Raw genomic sequence first — 22468 nt, forward strand, 5'->3', positions numbered from 1 at the left:
GCAATGTCTTAAAGGTGCTGCTTGTACATTTTAAAGTGTTTATGAATCTTTCATAATCATTTAATTTTAAAGTTGCTTGAAAAATCTGTGACTTGTAATATTGCCATGCAAGAGATGTGGCTAGTTTGTTCATTACATGCTTCTGTATACATGTTTTCCATCCAGAAATGGGCTCCACCCCAGCTGAAGCAGTGCTACTCAGTTATGCTGATTTTCCCTAAAAGGCAAGAGAGTGGGTGGGGTCACTTTGAGGGCAGCATAGAGCTCTAAAAATGACAAACCACTCCTTCAAGTGCTAGCAAAACTAAAATTTCCATATTTCTCTGTCACATGTTTTTCATCTTCCAGGACTTTTAGGTCTAAATTCAAAGGCATCCATTACAGCTCACGGGAAAGCCAACACATGAGCATGCTGTGGCTCTAATATATACAAAAACCATCCAACCACCCACACATTCCTATACATGTGTGTTGAGGAAATGGAGGTAATGGAGCATAAAATGTAGACCTGTGTGGGTAGCCAGGGCTCAGATAGCAGCCTCCAATTAACCCAGTATTGAAGTAGTTATTGTTTGTCATGGCTTGAGGTTTGCTGAACATGCTTAGTGATGATGCTTAACTGCACTCACAGGAGCTATGTGACACAAGATTCTAATGAACACCAGCAAATGTTCGTGTTTACTAGTGTAAAGCCAGTTCTTCATGCCTTATCACCGTCACCATGCATCGGGTGTTGCCCTGAAATATTCCAGTTCTTTTACACAAGATGTACAGATCATAAGCTCCTGAATACCACTGCTAAATCCATTCTTGTAGAAATAACACCAATGCAGAAGTAGAAGACCCCTCTGGAAAGCTGGAGTGCTGGACCATTGATGGCCATCAACATTTAAAAGTTCAGCAGCACTTGAGCAGCCAAGTGTCATTAAAGGCACAGGAAGATTTGCTTTTAATCTATCTCTCCGCCCAAGAGGGACAGCCCAGTCTATTGCCGATGATTAGCTTGTCACAGTGAATAAAGCGCCTGCTCCCCACAGATTAAAATGACAAACCAAAGGGCACCGTTTCTTTTGCTGGTTTAGCGACAGCCATTTTCCAGTCAACATGCATCTTCACGTCTACGTGATATCCAACCACATATGTAGCTTCTATTTCAAATGCCAAAGCTGGGATGTGGTAGTATACCAGAGGAGTTCCAAACCAGCTAACATTCATTTTATGAGCATATCGGCACCTTTAGTTATCTCAGATTGACATTTTGCTCTGGATACAGTAGGTATATATATATATATATATACGTACACAGATCTGAACAACATTCCTATAAGCCTCCACTTTTTCTCAAATGCATAATTATATTAACAATGTTAGTCAAAGCCTGTGTGGATTTTTACTGCTGATTTACAAGCAGTGAGCTTATTAAGGTCGTACTAAAGGTACATTTTTATATATATTTACATTTTATAAGTTATTAGGTGTCCAAGTACTTAAGTGATTAAATGTTTTCCTATTATTATACCTGATATTAGAATCTATGGCAGCCCTTGTTAAGAAATTTGGCGCACAGACTCAGCAAGTCCCTGAAAATATCCGTACCAAATTTTGCAGTGGTTAAAAACTTCTAGAGCCTAAACCCTCTAGCGCCACCAACAGGCCAAATCTGGAGACACATTTCTGTCCATAGCTCTGCCACAAAATCATTAAAATTTCATTTGCCAATGACTTAGTGGCTTCGATTCCTTAGATCAAGACAAATCGACACATATGACTGTTTCAAGGTCTGCCATATTGGAGTGACTGCCATCTTGAATTGTAACACTTCCACGCAGAAGGTATCAAAGGATCTTTGATATTCGAAACCATTTGCCAATGACAGCCTAAAAAAGTTAATGGCAGAGACACCAAGCAGGAAGTGAGCGTGCATTTCAGCAATGATTTATGGTACTGGCATCATACTCGGTATGTGGGTTTAAGGTGATGCAAAGGTCACTAATAAATGCTGTGTAATTTCACCATTAGGTGGTGCTAGAATTAAAGAATGAACTGAAATGCTCATAGGAACATCTCCTTTACAAAATAAAAACTTTCACATCACCTTAATCCATAGTGCTTGGACCCCTTAATCGCTGCAAGCAGCTACATTCTAGAATTAAAGTATGATTAAAGTCACGCAACTTATTATAATGATGAATGCTATTGAGAAGATACAAGGTGTTAATGGCTATATTTAACATCCCCTCAACACACCGTTAACTGCACTAATCTTTGTCAGGTCACTTGCGTTTCAGTGCTATTTGATTCTTTTAAAATAAGTATTCAGACCTATATGCAGCTTTTCGTTTATGGACTGTCAAGATAAGTCTTCCCGACAGACACACACGCCTGGGACCTGGCATAACAAAAGCCGAGCACGCTTTAAAGAGAAGCGCAACCGAGAAGTTAATAAGTGATCTGTCTCACGAGTTAGCACGCTAAACGGCTGGTAATGAGACGCCCTTTGTCACAAAGTTCTGCACTAATGCGCCGCCTCGCTAAATATAGTCACAACTAAAACAAACCGCAGGCGGGTCCAAGGTCTGTGTGTGTGTGTGTGTATCCATGCACAACAAACACATTTAACACTACTCAGAGAGGACATACACTGCATCAACTAGGCATGGCAAACTAGATGTCAAGGAGGTTCTTACAGATAACCTATCTGTGTCCATTCCTCTGACACAAGAGAACTCTGAGTGTATTTTACAGCTGTGGCATTCATAATGGCTTTCTCTGCATAGAATTCAATATGTGGAAAAGACTATGGTGATTATGGTGCATGTATCCAGAGTGGAAGCAATCACTTCTCCCATACCTAAAACCAAAAAACCCAGCTGCAGAAGTTAAATCTCAGCCATAGAACAGAAACCAGAACAAATTGGAGGAAGATGCTTTGTTTCACACAATGTGGTTGGGAGAATGTAGTAATGAAAGCCTGGGCTCATGGGAAGGTTGTTTGACCTCCTGCCCTCTAAGCTCTTCCCCTTTTTGAACCTGCCCTGTTTTTTGTCTCTTAAAACTTCTACTGACATTTGTCTTTACTTTCCCATCTCTGCCTCCTTCCTACAGCTCTAATGCAGAAGCAGAAGCTGTTCTGAACTATTCTGTTCACACAAACATGCTCACATGTTTTGTTTGTGTGTCCCAAAACTAAAGCAGGAGAGAAAAATGTGAGAAGTAAGGACCATCTCTTCATCTGATAAGAACATTCACTGTTCTCTCTCTAGCTCTCCGAAGTTTACACACAGTGAAAAGGAGATGGGGTTTCCAGAACATTAAGCAACCTCTTACACAACATGAGCCAAAGACAGGGGTGGCAGTAAGATGCGTGTGTGTCTGTGTGTGTGTGTGTTTGTGTGGGGATTTTTTTTTTTTCCCCAGGAAGAAAATTAAGATGCTGTGGACCTTTATACTGCAGGTCTGGAAACAGGAAATCCCTGCAATTCTCTAATAATCCCTCACGGACTCTCAGCTGCATGTCAATCACATACTTTTTAACAATATTTGCAGTAGATTTACAAAGATCTCTTTAAAACTGCACTCCTCTTCACATTAATTCATTTTAAGCCCTTCAAAATCACTAATCCCCAACTGTCGTTCACTATATATGCTCACTACATTAAATAATAGTGCTGTAGAATGTACATAGGGCACTATATGGCCAAAAGACCTGTAAGACCTTGGATTTTAAAAAAAGAGATTCATGTTGGTAAGCGTTAACTATTTGTTACAAATACTTTTATATTTAATTAAACAAAAAGAGCTTTTCCAGTACAGTTATTAATTTGAATCCCTGTACCCTGGCCATCACCTGTAAACATTACCTGTGAAAGCAGGAGTTCTCCCGAGTTTGAAAAGGTTTTCTTTCATACTCAATGAAAATGGTGTCCGACACTAGTACTGAAGATTACTGCGGTGTACACTCTGGTCAACAAGCAATTCTAGCTAGGGTTATTTCAAAACTGTGGTCGTCTGACTTGATTGCCAAAGCTTGAGGATTGTTTGACAATCAGTGATCTGCACTATTCCTAGCTCCACCCCTTCTGGTACTCCAGCTACCATGATTACCAAACGGGTAACCAAATTTAGCATGGGTATTTAGCTAATTACAGTATGGGTCAATGGAAAAATTACTAAATGTGGAACCACAAATTAGTTTCTGCTCAGTGAATTGTGTCCTTCAAATATGGATGGATGAAAATCCCGATCATTTAAAAAAAATCAAAATATAGGCTACAAAAATTTGAAATTCCTCACTTCATTTAGTATTCAACTTCCTTCTGATTGCTCGAATACACTATTTTTTCCACATTGCATGTAAATCACCTACACGGCCAGTCAACATTTCTCAAACACCTGATATTTTGGTATTTTCTTAAATGGCCTCATTTTAAATTCTCTAAACTTTTGGAACAGGTATATGTGTGAATTATAGCTGTGAATTGAGCTAGGAACAATCTAGAACTAATCAAATCTAGAAAAGGATAAAATCTTTGTAGCGTACTTGTAGCATACCACATATTTGTTTTTCATATCACATATGTTTTACAGTTAATACTAACACCATTTTTTAGAGTCTATTAGATATAGACATGACTGGTTTCCCCTACAACTTTAATAAATCATTGGATCTGAGAGAGACCAATTAATTATATCCATACAAACTTAGGTTTCGTTACTTAACTGATGTTCTCTATTATTTCGTTTGGTCCTTAGCAATAACAGTCATTAAACTCCAGATGTTCAAAAACTTCTGACTGACACTGTGTGCCAAGGACACAGGGTGGTGAGAGAGGTCTTGCACTGGCTAGCTAATGTGTGGTGATCCATCAATGACACATCAGAGCTACCTGAGCTCAGCTGGAAAAGAAAAAAAAACACACACACACACACACACACACACACACACACACACACACAAACACTAGACAGGATCTACACTTTAAAAAGATACCGGCACATTCGGTCATGCCAGTGCTGAAGCTCATCTGTCAACTGGGGCACACCTGAAGCAGAGAGAGTGAGAGAGCAGCCTGACCCACAGCTAGCCCTAAAAAGAGTGACAGACAGACAGAAAGACAGAGATACAGCAGTATTCCCTCTACACTCAGTACAGTTTAATTAGAGTATGACTGCCGCTGCTAACAGAGACACAGCGAGCGGAGAAGCCTGTAAATCCGGCCAATCGTCACACTGAAAACATACTGCAGATGGACTTTATGAAACGAAACCCAACGTAAGCCTCTCTTCATCCCTCTGTGTCCGTCTGTGACCCTTACAGAGGTGTGAGAAATAGTGAGCAAGTGTTAGTTCCTGTCTAGATCATGTTATGTTAAGTATTTCCACATAGTAGTGTAACGGATCAGACTTGTTTTTACACACGCCCATTAGGAAACTCGCATCTGATTGCATAACACTCTGGCTGAAATCATAGGCTGTTTTTATTTTAAAAATATCTGCTGGTTCCCTGAACAAGTACTGACTCTGGCATCTGGCACTTTGTCAGTGGAAGCTGGATACCAGTGCCAGTTATACGACACACATCAGCTCCATAATCAGTGTTACATGACTGACAGCTCTAATTACATGACACAGTCATTAGCAGTATTTCATCAGTGAAGGGAATCCTGTGACCAGCGTTGCACATTTCAAATAAAAATACCAGCTGTTATGTAACATCAACTTTATGCAACACTTGCTGCCTTCATGAGGTGCGAGTAAACCAAGGAAAAATGCAAGGAGGGAGGACAAGTATTGAGAAATGATAAACTGTTTTTAGAATGAACATGTGATCTTCAATGGTCTATTTTCACTTTCAACAGTTTCCTATGTTATTATCTAAAGAGAATGATGCAGCGGCACTTTAGTAAATTACTCTTCCCAGTTCTTTCCTCTGTAAACTCTAACCAAACAGATCAGTTTCCAAAAGCTTCAACTGTCATGTCAATATTGCCATCAACACCATTATATTTGTCATCTCAGACTGCTAACTAGCTGAGCTGAGTCTCGGCCGCAATTGCGTCGTATAGCTGCATTGCATTCTGGAGCTTTGAGGCCAACATTGTTGTCACTGGAAAATGGTGGGTGACAAAAGAAGCTCTTGTTCTCTTTATTTTTTGGAGACAACAGTGAAACCTGACAGCTGTCCCTTGTGTTTCATTTTTTTTCTCCTATTAGACATGATTGTAACTGAGATAGCAAGGTGATTTCAACTAACAAATGAGCACCAGAAATTGCTAATCACAAATATTTCAATATGAACATATTTAAGTTGTTGAAAGGTTTAATGCTGCATTCGACTCACGGTCGTGACTTGTAATTCCCAACCTCTGACCAGTAAAAGTAAAACGCCCCCTCAACTTTAAATTCCCAATCGTCAACTTGGGGTAATCTTCTCAACTACAAGTTCCTCCCCTGTTTACAGAATAACATCAAATCAACACGGCTGAGCACATCACAGTTAGCTGGCTAGCTTGTTCCTAACAAAGATGAACGTCGAGGTGTCCATTATTTTATTTTCCACTTCGCAATTCCAGCATCCAGAGATGCAAATAAGCTCATAACACGACAACAAATATTCTTGTGTTTTTGTTTCCCGTTCTATGACAAACATTGCCACATGGTAAATTGTGATTCTGTATACGTTGATCTCCTTAAAAGGTGGGTAACTTCGAAGTACTCAAAGTTTGCTGTAAAAGCACCTCAATTAAAGCGTAGCAGCAAAAAGGTTGCTTGTTAGCGTTCTCTAGTTTGAAGAAAATGCAGAAAATACCTTCTTTGAGGAGAAATGAAACAGTGAAGCTTTTTATGCAGAGTAATACGAGGCATGAATAAGTAAACAATACTCTTCAAACCGCTCTCCTTAACGTGGGAGGCCTAGCAACCGTGAAGAATGCAGGTGAGCAGGTTAAATATTTTGAGAGAAAATAGCATGAATGATGGGAGAGACCGAGTCAGTTACTCTGACTAACTGCACAGAGTGTGGAACTGTTTGCTTTAGATTGCGTAATGCATTGTAGGGAGGAGAGGATTTCCTATAACAAAAGCATGGGTTTGGTTGGGTGCCACCGATGAGTAGTGATGATAAAGCCAGATGAAGGGTCATCAGAGATTAATCATTAGCAACAGACGTCTCAGAGATCATGTAGCAGGATATAGCAGCAATGAAAGAAATAAACCCCAAGGCTAGCTGAGAACAATCAATGCAACAAGCGTAACACAATGAGCAGAAATTAAAACTAGGGATGCACCAATACAAATTTTCACGATGTTTTTTTTCGTACTCTTCAATACCGATACCAAAATGAGTACTTTTAATCAATCAGGGATGTCATGGGACATTTAATTTAAATCTGTTTATGGTTTTTTGGTTTACCAGACAATACCGTATGCTTGTTCATGCACTTTGTCTACCAGGCTCGTTCTTTCTAACGTTATCTAGCTGATATTAAAAGAAGAGCATTAGCTAGCTACATGAGTTTCCTTGCAACGACAAGGGATGTTGCAAAGGGGTTTTGTGCAGCTGTAATGCTGCCTTCGAGTCCTGTCAGAAATGTCGTACTTACGAGGTGAACGTTCATGAACTCCACAATGTCGTTACAACCTGGAAACTTTTTCCTATGAGCCCAGACTTTCCGAGTTTGGGTGGAGCACAGTCAATAACAAAAAGTCATGATGGCTGCCAATATGAATGTGACGTCTACGGCATGCGGTAAGATTTAAATGATAATTATGCATGTTAACTGTTCAGTTCTTCGTGATTGACGATACGAAAAAATTCTCTCCATTTTCTTCCTACAAAATCCACTTGAACACAGACCACCTCCGTACTCCCACGCACAAACTTCCAAGGCCGACTTGAAGGCAGCATGAGTAAAGTATGTTTCATTGGTTTCATTACGCTGTTATTTAGCAATAACAGTCATGAACAGTCTGTTATCACTCAACCAGAGTTGTGTGTAGATTTTTTTTTTTTTTTTGCTGGAGCGTGCTTGCTGCCAGCAATGATCTCTTCATGCTGAGTTTTATGTTTAAGATGTTTGTATTGTAGGAAGATGCTGTAGTTCCTTTGATACTTTCACTAAGCACAGTTTGCAGTCTGCTTTGCTTGGTCATTATTACTTGTGTAATACATCCAGATCGCTGTCATTTTGTGTCGTCTGTTCATTAGAGCAACAACGCACACTGGGCTTATATCACATGGTGTCGGATGTTGGTATTGGAGCATTTTCATGAGTATAATTCTGAGTAAATGAGCATGTTAGCAGACCAGTACTCGGTTTCGAAATAAGTGCCCAATTACAGCATGATCAGAGTGAGAAATGTCTTTGCACGGAGCCGGCCACACAACGGGCTGCGCAGGGACTTCCTCAGTGTCGCAGTGTTTCCACAGCAACTCCATGGCGACTGAGAGGAGGCGTGAGGTCAGAGATGTACTGTAAAAGCTTTCTCTTCACACGCACCTTAGATAGAAGACAAGCTGGCCTGTCACATACACACTCCTTTCTTAGCGCTGGAAAATTACAGTCTCGTTAAATTAGGTTGCTGCATATCGCTTTTGGGTCTGAAAACGAGGTGCACATTCCCCGATTTGAAATTTTCTTCTCTTGTTTACTTGTACACTGTGCTCAGAAGTCTGTCCCTCTCGTTTTTTCTCTGTCTCTCTCAGCAGGGAGAGGGAATTCCCTCAGGACTGCCTGATGAAACGGAGCTTTAGACATGCAGGCTTTGCTGTCAGCGGCACCGATGCGCTCTATAGATTTACCTCTCGCCACTACTTCACTTCATGTTTCTCTCACTCGGTCTCTCCAGCTCTCCTGTATCTCTTTCATTTGCATTGGCTCTTGCAGCTCATCCCAAAGCACATGCAAGAGTAGGTGTGACATCCTGAAAGTCATTCTGAAAACCCTGTTCCTCAGAGTCTGGGAACGCAGCATCTTTTTATTGACAGAGTTTCAGCAGATGTAGAGTTGAAGAAAATGTTTATGGGTAAACAGTGCTTCTGTTGAAAGTTTACAGCTTTTATTTCATTTGTGAGAGTGGTGTTCCTTATGTAGCAACTGCAGTAGTGGTGCAAAAGGAGAAAGAGAGGAATACAAACAAACCACCAGTGCCACTGACTACCGTCACAGCTAAACTCAATTAATTACAGTTACGGGCCTTGACACACCAAGCAGACATCGAAGAACTAGAAAACTAGCTCTAAACAAGCCTGACTGATGGTTCTTTGTGCACTCTAAAACACTGCAATGACTACAGCTGACAGCCAGCGTGCACACACATTCTGTGCTGTGTGACAGGAAATAACTTTCCGTACCAGAAGATGGGGTATAAGGGGTTTTATGGTAACCACCAGGCACTTGGGGGGAAGCTGCCGCTCGTCTGTTTTAGTTAAAGTGTGAACACTAGAAAAGATTACAAACACACGTTCTTTCTTCCTATTCTAAGTAAAAGATGTTATGTACAGTAATTAACAAGACAGTGTGCACGTAATCTTTTCTAGTGTTTAAAAGTTTGAAACATAGCTTTTCTCCCCCCAAGCGCTTCATGGTTACCATAAAACCCCATATATGTGCGCACTCCAGTTTCTACCTTGACAGGCTAAAACTCAATACATTCACCATGTACCTTGACGGAAAGCGAGGGCGCATCTTTGAAGCGAGAAAATTAATTAAACATGAGAAGATTCCCAATGTGAGATTGGGAAAAGGGGATGGGGCTTCCAAGCAATGTATGGTTTTACAGAGTTTACACACTCATTTGGTGCATTTTGAGTGACAACTATTTAGCAGAGTACTCAGGAAAATTTTGTACCATGGAAAGCAAATTGTGTTCCAAATTGCCTACAAATAACATTTATTAGAGTGGCTTACTTCACTATATTTCTTCAGTATACTCTATCAAGTGCAGTAATGTATGGATTGGAGCGAAGCCAAACAAACTAGCCTAGCTACCATTTCAACAACACTGGAGAATCTGGTGAAACTGTCTGCTCAGCCATTTCATTGCAAAATTATAGCTGTCCAAAGCAAATAAGCAGAAGTTGAGAAATGAGATGCTGTTTGTCAGCCCTCAACTTTTGCTTGATCTGCTTACATCTATTTCTCTTCTGCACCATTTTACTAGGCTGAACAGCCAATCTGAGAACCATGGTCATGGTACACCAGTTCAACACTCTCAAGCAACACTGATGACTGATGGCCAACTGCAAAAAAAAAAAAAAAAAAAAATTATATAATATATATATATATATATATATATATATATATATATATATATATATATATATATATATATACATATATATACACATAAATTAATTTTTTTTTTTTTTTTTAAGTAATACACCCGACAGCTGCCAGCCAGTTTGGTGAGTCCTAATATCAGCTAATGGCGTATTGGAGCTCTCGTTTAAAAGATTAACAACCACCAGTCGACTGTGGTAGGAACACATGTTGTGTAGTGTGCATCACGTAGCACAATCATGGCATTAGCCTTTGCAATAACTCCACCACCACACTCAGGCAGCCTGGAGTCTAAGACTGCTCTTCTGGAGTAAGTGCTTGTTGGCGAATGTAGGCTACTCAGCTTGAAGGTCTAAAAGCAGAGCTGTTTCTCAGGGCTAGTTGACCCGGTCACATACCCTCTTCGGAGTCCTTACAGACCGTGAGAACACTGCAGCTCGGTACGCAAGGTCGTACTCTTGGCTAAATACAGTGCAGGTTCACCTTCACTTTTCCACAGGTATACTCTGGAGCATGAAGTAAGCACTGGAGCATGATATAGAAAGGAGAGTTAGGAACGCAACATTATTATTTTAGAAATACAAGACTAGGCATAAAGGTCAGTCCAGGTGGTTTTGATGGTGGTTTGATGGTTTGATGATAACTTATAAATCTTAAAATCTTTTTTTTAATCCATTTAACAAAACACAATTAAATAAAAAATCCACCCGAACGACACGCATTAATCTTTATAACTAACACATGACATTCAAAGGCATCCAAGTTTTTTTTGTAATGAAATTCTATGTTGACTCCTTTAGTTTACACGCTCATGGACACGCCGGTCTATTTTCGGTTTCTTACATTACCCACAATGCCATTTGACTACTTCCTGATAGTGAGGCCAATGGGAAAGCGATGCAGCGGCGCTTTAGTCATTTTGTTTGACCAGCATTCTCGCCTCTTCATCTGTACATTCTGCTCAAACAGATCAGCTTCCAAAGCTTCAACGTTCATGCTAAGACCAACAAGCTAATATCGTGATTGTCATCTGCTTTGTATTCTGGAACTTCGAGTCCAATGTTTGCTGCCTCCACTACTGCTCCAATTGAATATGGTTGTAACAGTGCTAACAATGTCCTCGTGTGATGTCAGCGTTATTTACAACCGCTAACTTCTCACAGGAATAAAGAAATTACAGCATCGGCCAACAAATGAGCAGTAGAATCACTACAGACATCATAAATATTTGAATATAAACATATTTAATGTGTTTCAGGGTGGACTTTTCCTTTAACTGATATGATTGAGCTCCTCATTGTAATTGTGGCATCGACTGTATCAGCTCATACATCCAATAACATCAGTGACAGTCTGACAAGCTGAGGCACAAAGTGTGGGGGAGTGAAAGGTCTGTGCGTGTGTGTGTGTGTGTGTGTGTGTGTGTGTGTGTGTGTGTGCGCGTGCGTACGATGCTGTATCTCCCTGACAGCTCACAGATGAAGCCAGGCAGCATACTTCCTGTTCCGCTGACATTCTGACAGATCAGTGCGGTGCAAACATGTCTCGAGTAGCCTCCTTCCCCCACAAGACCCACCCAGAAAAACAACAAAACGTTGCTTATTAACCCTGCAGCCACCCAGGCGCCGCAAAGCCCCATGCGAGCCGCTGCCACTGCACGCCCCGCCCTGAAGCAACCTCTCCTACACACACGCATTCCATTTTTATTTTTTTCTCTGGGTTACTGCAGTGATGCTGCCTCTTTAGTCGACAGCTAAGAGCAGTTCAGCAGCCAAGAGCGTGAACAGAGAGACTGAAGACTGCAGCAGACCCGCACGTGCCGAGTGAAATCTGATCCTCATAGTAATTATAGAAATGGAGAGCCGTGGTGAGGAATGAGGAAGGAGGCATGTGTTCACAGCTAAAGAGCTAAGCCACAACGCAGAGAACGAAGGAGTCGTCACCAGCTCATTCAAACGGCCAGTAAAGAACTGAACAGGAAAAGATAGACACGGAGCGTCATGCAAAAGAGAACAGAAAAAGTTTGGTATAACTTCCAGAATTGTGATCTTGTATTTCTTCCATTTCTGGTGGCATTGCAGGGGGTTTGTACGACTGCCACAGTAATAAGTTTCGCCATTAATTACAAAAGTTTCACTTTACTTTGCCTAATTAATGTGTCACAAACAACTTAACTCGTTTCCTTGCATGGTGCACCCATTTAAAAATTTTAAAAAAAAGTGAACAAAAAATTTAAATAATAGCAAGGTTTAATAGGAATGTGATACTGAATTAAATGCAGGCGTGAGTGCTGATCCTTTTCACCATCTGTGTTGTTTGACTATGTTGTCATACTAAAAAAAAAAATCAAACTGAACTGTAACCCCACTACTAGCTAACAGCTTCACTGCGCTGGTGTCTACCATAAATCTGGAAATGTCGACTATTTAACATTGAACACTGCTGCGCTGAGAAAAAAACAAAAGAATTACCAATTACCAAAACACAGACAGACAGAAGTCGTCATTCCAAAGCCTTTGTGCGCCCAACTGACCTGCTCCGGGTCTGTTCCGGTAACGCAATCATCTTATTCAGCTAACCGTGTGGAAAATAACTGTGGTGAAAACGGGTGGAGGCTGGAGCGTGGGGTGTTGACGCGGATTTCATCTAGGGTGAACGCCATGATTTTTTATGTTTTTGCGTGAAGACACACATTTTCAATTGTTTTACTTTTACACAAATTATCAGTAAGATGACAAATTATGCTTTTTTTAATTTTAGGACATGCTTCTTTGACTTTAATTGACCTGACTTGCAAGCAAACTGTAGACAGTGGAAAGGAACACAGTGTGTGTCTCAGTGCTCAGTGCTCGCAGAACTGAAGTGCTCTCACTTGCAACAGTGCTCGACACTCACGAACACCTTTGTTTGAGCACAATTCACAGCATCTTGCACTCATTTTCAGTGATCACACTCGCCGATACTGCTCTGCACGCTCCCATCAGCCACCGTAGCACCTTCTTTCATTAAAAAGATACTGTTTCAACGCTCTAGTCTGAGATTTGTGACCTGACAACTTACAGCTGTTGTGTCGTTTTTATTATTTTTTTTTAATGCTTTACCTTAAAATTTGTGGTTTAACTTCACTGTTATTGTCACAAAGTACAGAGACAAACAAAATGCAGTATGACCTATTCATTTTTAATATGCTTGTTTTAGTACCTTAGCATAATTATTGTTTTAGTGTCATTTTACTCCTTCCAATTATGTCACCTTAGTTTTAAAGATTGTCTCATCTTGTTTTTACTTTGTAGCACTTTGAAATTTGCCTCAACTGTAAAGTGCAGTATAAATAATTTGTATCGTTATAATTATTTTCTACTGAGTTTTGCTAGGATGTGAATGAAATAATGAATAAATGAACATATGGTGGTAAACATGTTTTTACTCTCACTGGGGATACCACTTAACCATCACCAGACACAGATCTACTCAAAAGTTATCTTTTTTTAAGAAAGAGACTTGTGAGTATTCGTTCAGTTTTAATAAACCATCCGTGGTACAGTCTGTGGCTGCATGTATCAGTTACACCCCTACAGGAGCCTCTAGAACTTTCTCCACACACTCCCTCTCCCCTTCCTTATCTCTTAATATCTCTTCCTGTGCCTCAAACAGATTCACACAGCAAACTTGTATCACTCACACACACACACACACACACACACACACACACAAATCCACCCCTCAGGGCAGATTTTAGCTAAGCTGGGAAGCTGGATTGGCCTTTCTTGGCATGGAATGCAAGGCGATAGTCGGATCACGCTAATCAAGTCTCGTCGATGCTGATAGAGACGATTAACATTATGCTACACAAGTGTCATGTATAGATGAGTCCAGATTACAGGGGGCGCTAATCTGAGCTTGATCCGTGACACTTAGCTTCAATCAAAGTCTAGTGTATGATAGAGCCATCCCTTATGAGAAAACAGTAAGAACTGCACTCCATGAACATGGTATAAAAAATGAAGGCAGCTTGGCCTTTTGGGGTGGCCAAATATTCTGAGATTATTATTATTATTAGCAGTAGTAGTAATAATAATAATAAGAAGAAGAAGAAAATGAAAAAGAAATATTACTATTACTATATATTAAATATATTATTTATTAAATATTGCCAATACTATATCATTGCTATTATTATCTATTATATATCGCAGTTGTATAACTCTGTTTAATGCAGTCTGATTTGCACTCAGCCGCTACTTCTACTTCCAGTATAATATAAATTAAATCTGAGTCTGCCTGTTTTTGCTTAAGGTGCAATATTTGTATGGTGTTGTGACCAAAACACCAAGAAAAATTCCGAACACATGTAAATGTATATGGCAAATAAAATGATTCTGATTCTGATTACTGGGTTCGTTATTAAAAGGTGTTCAGTAATATTCTGACATTTTATTCAAGCCATAATGCTTTTTATTCCTGAACTGTCCACTAACAGAATAAATTAGTGGCCTACGCTGACATTATCATAGGCCTTGTTTTGTTTTGTTTTTTTAAAGTTTGGATTAAATCATTACAATTCATGCGATAAGTCAAACAGGCTAATAACTATAAGAACTCAATAATAAATATAACTGTGATCATGCTGGATTGTGATATTCTGCAACAAAACCCCCCTGCTATGCTTCATGGATCACACTTTGCTATAAACCATGGCAACATCACCCTGACGATTGTGAGGCAGAATGGCCTAGTTACAATAACAAAGAATCACAATGGTGAGCCTAATTACATAAGAAAATTACTCATCTTAGGTGAACGCAGACGGTTTTCCATTTAACGTCCATTACCCATGTGCTACACACACAAGGCATTGCTAAGCAGAGCTAGGAGTGGTGTCGACATTCCGACACCACTGTCACTGCACAGCTATCTAGCCTGTTAACATCCAATTGGTCAAATAGACAGAAAGTGTGCAGCAGGTAACAGCTCTGATTTTTTACACCAATTTCCTTTCCCTAACCCACGAAAAAGAATCCTCTTTTCCCATCATTTCCAGTACCTCTCCACTACTGGTAGAAGATGTGCAAGTAATTATATTGATTTCCTGCCGGGATACAGGCGTTAAGTGTGTGAGAGTATCCTCTCTTCCTGATTCTCTTCTCTGTAGCTTCATAGGGGAGTGAATGTCTGGCTAAGCAGGGCAAATGGACCGAGACAGGCTGGCTGCGTCCTTGGGACTTTCAGGTCACCCACACACACCTATACACACACAAACACACACAGCAGTGGCAAAACCAAGGTGGGTGCTGCTCCACATACACGTGATATCTGCAGGTGGCAAGGTTAGTGCAGGTAATCAGGTATACACAAAACACAAGCGATGTTAGGCAGGTATCCAGAGAACCAGCTCGAATACACGCCAGCTTTCTCTCGTACAGTTGTTCTGGCAACTAATTCCGATGCAAACACAGATGTCAAGACACTGACTAGACACCTATTTGAATTGGAGTAGTTTTACATGGGATGGTTGGGTAATGTATTGTATCTCAGAGATTTTAGACTCGTCTGAATCCGTTGTGTCAAGATCTCCAGGAAAAATTCACCATGTCTATTGTCTCCAAAACAAAACCATGTTTACAATGCAGAGCAATAAACCATAAACAAAGGACTCGCTTCCTAGCACAAGTACATCCTACAGGCATGTTATGCTCATGTGACATACTAAAGATCACGAGCAATGTGCATTACAAGAAGTGTTAATGATAAAAGTCAAAATAAAGTGTATGTATTAAAATCAGGTGTATGTAGTACGCAAAGAAAGTGTGACAGCCATGCATACATCATGCCGACACTCCCATCTCTGTGACTTTCACCCACACGAAAACCACATTTCTTATCAAACGTATCCCGCCTGAACAGTACACAGGATGCAGACTGTCTATTCACTGGCTCTGATTTAAACCGCTATTTTATGCACACTTTTGGTGGAATAAAACGTTGTCTTCTTAATGGTAATTATCGTCTCAGGAAAAAAAAGAGAACGAATCTGGGAATAAAACCAAAATCAATGGTTAGAAAGAAACTAGTGTAGCCGTGAGCACGAGGCAGGAACACACTCTGCATGGGACACAACGCGATATGCACACGCACACACACACACATTCACACCTAGCATAGCCAATCCAGCTACCAGCATGTTCCTGGGACATGGGAGGAAAGAGGAGAACCCAGAGACATTGACATGGGGAGAACATGTGAAACATCACAGTGGGTTGAGCTCAGAATTGAACTGACGACCCATGAGCTGTGAGGTGGCTCTCGCCATGCTTGCGAGAAATGGCTGTTTTAGTGCTTTTATGGTTCAGCTTGCGTGAAAATAACTTCGTGAACGCAGCATGAGTCTGGCCAAACACAAGCACTTTGAGTAACATCAAATGCACGATTTCCTCATGCTGCGTTTCTGCTTATCCTTTCCCTCTCAGGTGGTCATGTACATGTTTATTGTCTTTTATGTACTGTGACTATCCACTGCACATAACCACAATAAACCCTAGTGCTGTATAAACGCAATAGAAAAGGGTGTTGAGTGTTTTATTTGAGTTGCCATGAACTTGTCTCCTTAATTCCCAAGCAGAAAACCTAAATGTTAGAAGCATAAGCTGTAAGTCCTACACACATTTCAGAATGGCCCATTATTATGTGAAAACACATAGAGCACAGTGGTGTTTGGTGTTAAACCGGGTGTAGTGGAAGTGCAGCTTGTCTAGCTAATACATAAGCAATATTATGGAGAGAAAAAAATCACGCTTGTGAGATTACCCATCAATGTAGAAAATACATATTTGCGTAAAGATATCTCAGCTTTTGAATGTGCAACTCCACAGAAACTCTCTGTGATTATTTAATGTTATGAATGGAACAACAGGGAAGTCAAAATATGCCAGGAAGTGGTTAAGTGTGAAACCAGCCAACGTCAAAACCCCAGCAAGAATCCATTGCTGTATTTCTCTGCCTGTACTGGGAGAGATGGAAGAGATTATTTTTCTTCTAATGGCTCATCAATATAGATTGCCCATATAGGTGGTTAAAATGATGATGATGTTTAAATTTAATTACGACACAGTGCTATTGAATTCTCAAATCTGAAGGTGTTGATTGATTTTCTAGAGCAGCAGCTCTGACAATAGTTCCAGCTCTAATTTGTTTAAATTAATGCGCTCGTTTTAATGTGGTACAGTTTCTATAGTAACAGCTCGGAATGCATCGCACCACCCTGGCGTGGATGATTTTCCTCTAACAGCACACCCCCATCGTGTTTCATGAAGCAGAGATCGTCTAGTTCTCCATACGCAAGGACAAGCCTGAAACAATCGATCGGCGCGTTGTCACAGACACATGATCACACCAGTGAACACACAACCCCAGACACGGGGGCAAACAGACCTGCTTATAAGCATGCAATCATGCGAACACACTCACCCGCATACTCAATCAGCAAGCCATAATTCCAGTCAGCTATCATCTCAAACTCATTTAATGCAGAGATGAGCTAGGTAACCTTCCTGTCAGAGCCTAAATTAGCAAGCCTATTTAGATCTCCAGTCGCTAAGGGAGACTGGCTGTTTTCTCATCAAGCACAATCCAGTAGCATATCTAAACCGCAAAGCCCGATACAGGCTGGCCGCATTAGCATCATCAGATGAGAGAGGTAACCATGAGGACGCTTCAAGAGATCCATCAACGCTCTGCAGTCGCTGATCTCCATTATCGGCAACGAGCTGCAGTGAGAGGCAGAGGGACCAAAGCAATGAGCTTTCACTTAGCTCAATTACGCTGGAGGTGATCATCATGACCCCCACCTGCTCTGTCCTCCTGCAGTGGCCAGCTCTACAAAGTGATATACATCAGCCAGTAAAGTGCAATTTAAATATTTTCTGGAAAAAATATGCAAAATTAAAATCGTAATCTTAAATAACTCTTTCAACTTCCTGCGCCAGGGTCGTGGAACACTGGGTGTGAGGTGGAAATATAGCCTGGATCAGAGGTCATCATGCGGGCGCAGGCACACACGCACGCACACACACACACACACACACACACACACACACACACACACACACACACTCTCATATACAAGCAAGTCCAGTTAAGCCTTTCCTAAGAGCCTTCTTCTTTCTTCCATGATTTTTTTACATACATGATATGTCCAGAAGTTTGTGGACACCTGATCATCACACCCTTGAACATGCTTTTTGAACATTCCATTCCAGATTTAGTCCCCCTTTGCTGTTATAATAAGCACCACTCTTTTGGGAAGGCGTTCCACTAGATGTTGGAGCATGGCTGTGGGGATTTGTGCTCGTTCAGCTAAAAGAGCATTAGCGAGGTTGGGAGAGGAGACCTGGGGTGCAGTTGGCGTTCCACTTCATCCCAAAGGTGATCAATTGGGTTGAGGTCAGGACCACTCAAGTTCTTCCACTCCAAACTTGGCAAACCATGTCTTCATGGATCTCGCTTCGTGTACAGTGGCACTGTCATGCAGGAACAGGTTTGAGCCTCTTAGTTCTAGTGAAGGGAAATTGACATTCTAGAAAATTGTGCACTTCCAACATTGTTGCAACAGTTTGGAGAAGACTGACATATGGATGTGATGGTCAGGTGTCCACATACTTTTGGCCATATAGTGTATGTGCACATTAAAATGTCTTTATTACACACAAGATGGAAAAAAGTCAGCGCTCATTAAAAGCATACTGGAAGCTGAATGATGACCTTTTTTTTTTTTTTTTTAAACCCTGTTCACGGAAAGCACATCCATAGTCATTTAAAGTGCAACCTAAAAGTTGTACTTTAAACATAAAGCCAAACAATCTCCACACTCACATATCATCCAAAATCTTAAACAGAATTCTATCACAGAGCAACTTTTGATGAACAGCTAATTAATAAATTGCTCGAGGATGATTTCAGCATGGAAATTCCCCATCCATAGAAGACAAGGTCCCAGACCTTTTACGCATTTCAAAACCATAATGCCAAAAGGTTCAACCAGCTTCAATATCTCAGCAAATCTTATTAGCAATCTAATTAAAGGTCATGGACAAATAATCTTTTTATTAACATCATTAATATTCATGAATGAAAAGAAATCATAAAACATGAAACTCATAAATCCTGCTGAACCCATGAGAATGAGTAAGGTAAGCGTTATTTTGAACACTTTCCTCAGTTCAGTTCCTCATTTACTGATTTGGAGTCTACAATCCAGATGGTACACACATCCTCTGTTGCCTAAACGAGAAGAAGAGTTGAGAAAAAGGAAGCAGACTACATAGTTGTTAATTTTTCTCGCAGCATAAAATTTAATATAGAACAACCTTATAATAATAGTCAACTCATACATCACAATTATATATAATCATAGTGTTCAATTCTCAATTCTGATTGGTCAGAAGGTGTAATTCAATCACAGGTTTACATTAATGCGCTTGTTCTAATACGTTACTGTTTCCATAGTAACGGCTCATTCACAGGGATTTGTATAGCAGAAGCTGCACAAAATCTAAGCCTAACAGTAAATAGACTTTTTTAATACAAAGAAATTAGGAACATAACACTTCAGGCTGTGCGGTTATTAGAAAATAATCAACTTCCGTGTGGTAACAGCAACTCCGCTTTCTGTCAGGCTGCATCACACCATTCCGTCGTTGATTATTTTCCAATGACCTATGCTAAATTGCCTCTAAGTATGAATGTGTGTATGCGTATGGTGCACTGCACTGGACTGGTGTCCCATTCCGGGTGTGTCCCTTCCTCATGCCCAGTGTTCCCAGGATAGGCTCCAAGCGCCTGACCAGGATAAAAGGCTTACTGAAGATGAAAGAAAGAACGAATTACGTTTTCGTTTACGAGTTTATCCTACAGACTGCTACTGCATCAGCCAATCACTGTCAATATACACTCATGAAGCATGCCATCTTCTGTAGCAACAAGGTCGACCCAGCCGTTAGCTTTAGTTTAGGAATTCCTGAGCGTTCTCACAAGTTTCATGAGTTTTTAAAAGAAGAAACTGTTACATAGGAACATTTAGTGCCACATACGCCCTATTCAGACAAGATTAAAGTTACATGGGGTCCTGGGGTAATTATCTTATTTTACAGGTGCTACTCTGTGATTTTATTTCCTTCCTGATTGGCCATGTCAGTGTTTTTCTCTGTCCTCCTCTGAGAAAATTACAGGCTGAATTACCTACTGTTCATCAGTCTCCTGATCATTTTAGTTCCTGATACACGTCTCTGATTTTCTACGCAGATGTTTGACTTATAGTTAGTCTCGCAGCACACATATCAGGAACTCTCCCCAGATATTAAACACTTCCCTAACTGCGAAACAAAAAAAAAAAGAAGGCTTTAGAAGAGCCACTCAACCATACATGCTTGGTGTGGGTGGTAAAACCTCGATCACACATGCTAACTGGGAAATCAGCATCTCTTCTTTACTCCAGTGCCTCTCTGACCACTTGCACGCCGCGTTGTGAATGGAGCGTGATTATATAACCATGTGACACAAACATTAGGGTTCGTAGAAAATACAACCCGCTAGAAACTCACTCACACCTTCTGTGGTCATTTTATTGCTGTCCAGATATGAGAGTCTTATCACTGAGGAGAATTCTTAGTAGTTAGATAAGATTCTTTGTAAATACGGCACCTGAAAGCCAGTGTGAGAGGATGAGCTAAGTCGAGTAAGTTGTGATGGCTGATTGGACATAATTTTTTTTTTCTCTCCTGTTTACAGAGGTCTGAGCTTCACAGAGACCAGAGTCTGTCCTTTAAGCATATATTTTGTTGGCCGCTGCAGCAGTGAAAGGAGAACCTCACCAAATATTACGAAATGTGTTCCGACTTACACTCCTTATCCTGATCAGTTTTGATAGGCCAATCTATATAAAAGGTGGGGTCAATAAGTTTTAAGCCAGCTAACTGCTGCACTGAATGCTTGAAAGCACATTTTACCTGGGGCACCTCAGTTATTACCGATGTGGTGCTTATAGCCCGTGAAAATAAGAAGCAACGAAAAAAAAGAAGAAAAAAAAAGAATAAAAGCCCTTCAGAGCCTTATAAACCAGGAAATTCGTACAAATAAAAGAGTATCCTGTGAGCTGATTAGAGCCTTCTGAGTCCAAAGTCCAGCATAATAAAGCTACATTTAGACAATGGGTGCAATCTATGCAGATAGTTATAGGATAATAAAAATCAAGTTAATCCTCACATGTTCAGTCAAACAGTGGAGTACATTCATGAGCCAGTTTAATAGGAACTGTTCATTCATGCAATTATCTAATCAGCCAATCATGTGGCAGCAGCGCAATGCTGATACAGGGATTCAGTTAATGTTCACATCAACATCAGAATGAGGAAAAAATGTGAATTTTTCGAGGTGAATATATCAATGCCAATGCCATGTCATTGCTTGGTTTGCAGGTAGATCAACCACTTTAGTGGGACAGGGTGATGTGTTCAGTGGTGTTCTTTCACTGTGCAGAGTTGTCACTATCTTTCTGTGCTAATCCAGATCACCGCAGCTTCTCAGTCAATCGGTGTAGCAGGGGTTAATTAGCTTATTCTGATCCTGATTGGATTAATGTGCCGTAAGGTTGTCGGGGATCAGCGTGCCTGTCTGGTTCCTTCACACACATACACAGAAAACAGAGAAATTACAGGCATAGAATTGTTCTTAATCGATCACGCTGAAAGGTAGAGTGAACCGAATTAAATCAAGACAGCGCTCCAGTATAATGGATAGAGCTGTTCTGAGCCCACACCCACATCATGATTTATGGCAGGTAGCTTTTCTAAATAACTCAGTGGCCCCCTTTTTTTTCAAAATGGGGCACCTTTATAGGGCAGCTGCATAAATACAGAGCCAGAGCAGGTTAAGTGTCTTTCTCTGAGGTCTAATATGAGTGTCAAGAGCAGGATCAGAGCCCTAAGTACAGCTTATAGATCTGGGAAATTTGAGTGCTCTGTCATATTTCCCATGGGGCTTCTGCAGATAAAGATGTGTGAATTGAAGCCCTGACTCTGTACCTTCTGGATTGGATTAGACCACCTGAGAGCAGAAGTGTCATCTGTGTGAGCTCCACCAATCTGCTCAGCCTTCTGTTTGTAGTTCTGTAAACAGCCAGGTGAGTACTTCACTGG

At 40.6% G+C, this 22468-nt stretch overlaps 1 protein-coding gene across 1 annotated transcript in view; it reads right to left on the reverse strand.

Moving 5' to 3' along the window:
- mcu (mitochondrial calcium uniporter) overlaps nt 1–22468 on the reverse strand; it is a 57379-nt gene that overhangs the window by 33023 nt on the left and 1888 nt on the right. The window lies entirely within an intron of this gene.

Source organism: Pangasianodon hypophthalmus, chromosome 3 (genome assembly GCF_027358585.1).
Source record: "Pangasianodon hypophthalmus isolate fPanHyp1 chromosome 3, fPanHyp1.pri, whole genome shotgun sequence".
Classification (NCBI taxonomy): Eukaryota; Metazoa; Chordata; class Actinopteri; order Siluriformes; family Pangasiidae; genus Pangasianodon; species Pangasianodon hypophthalmus.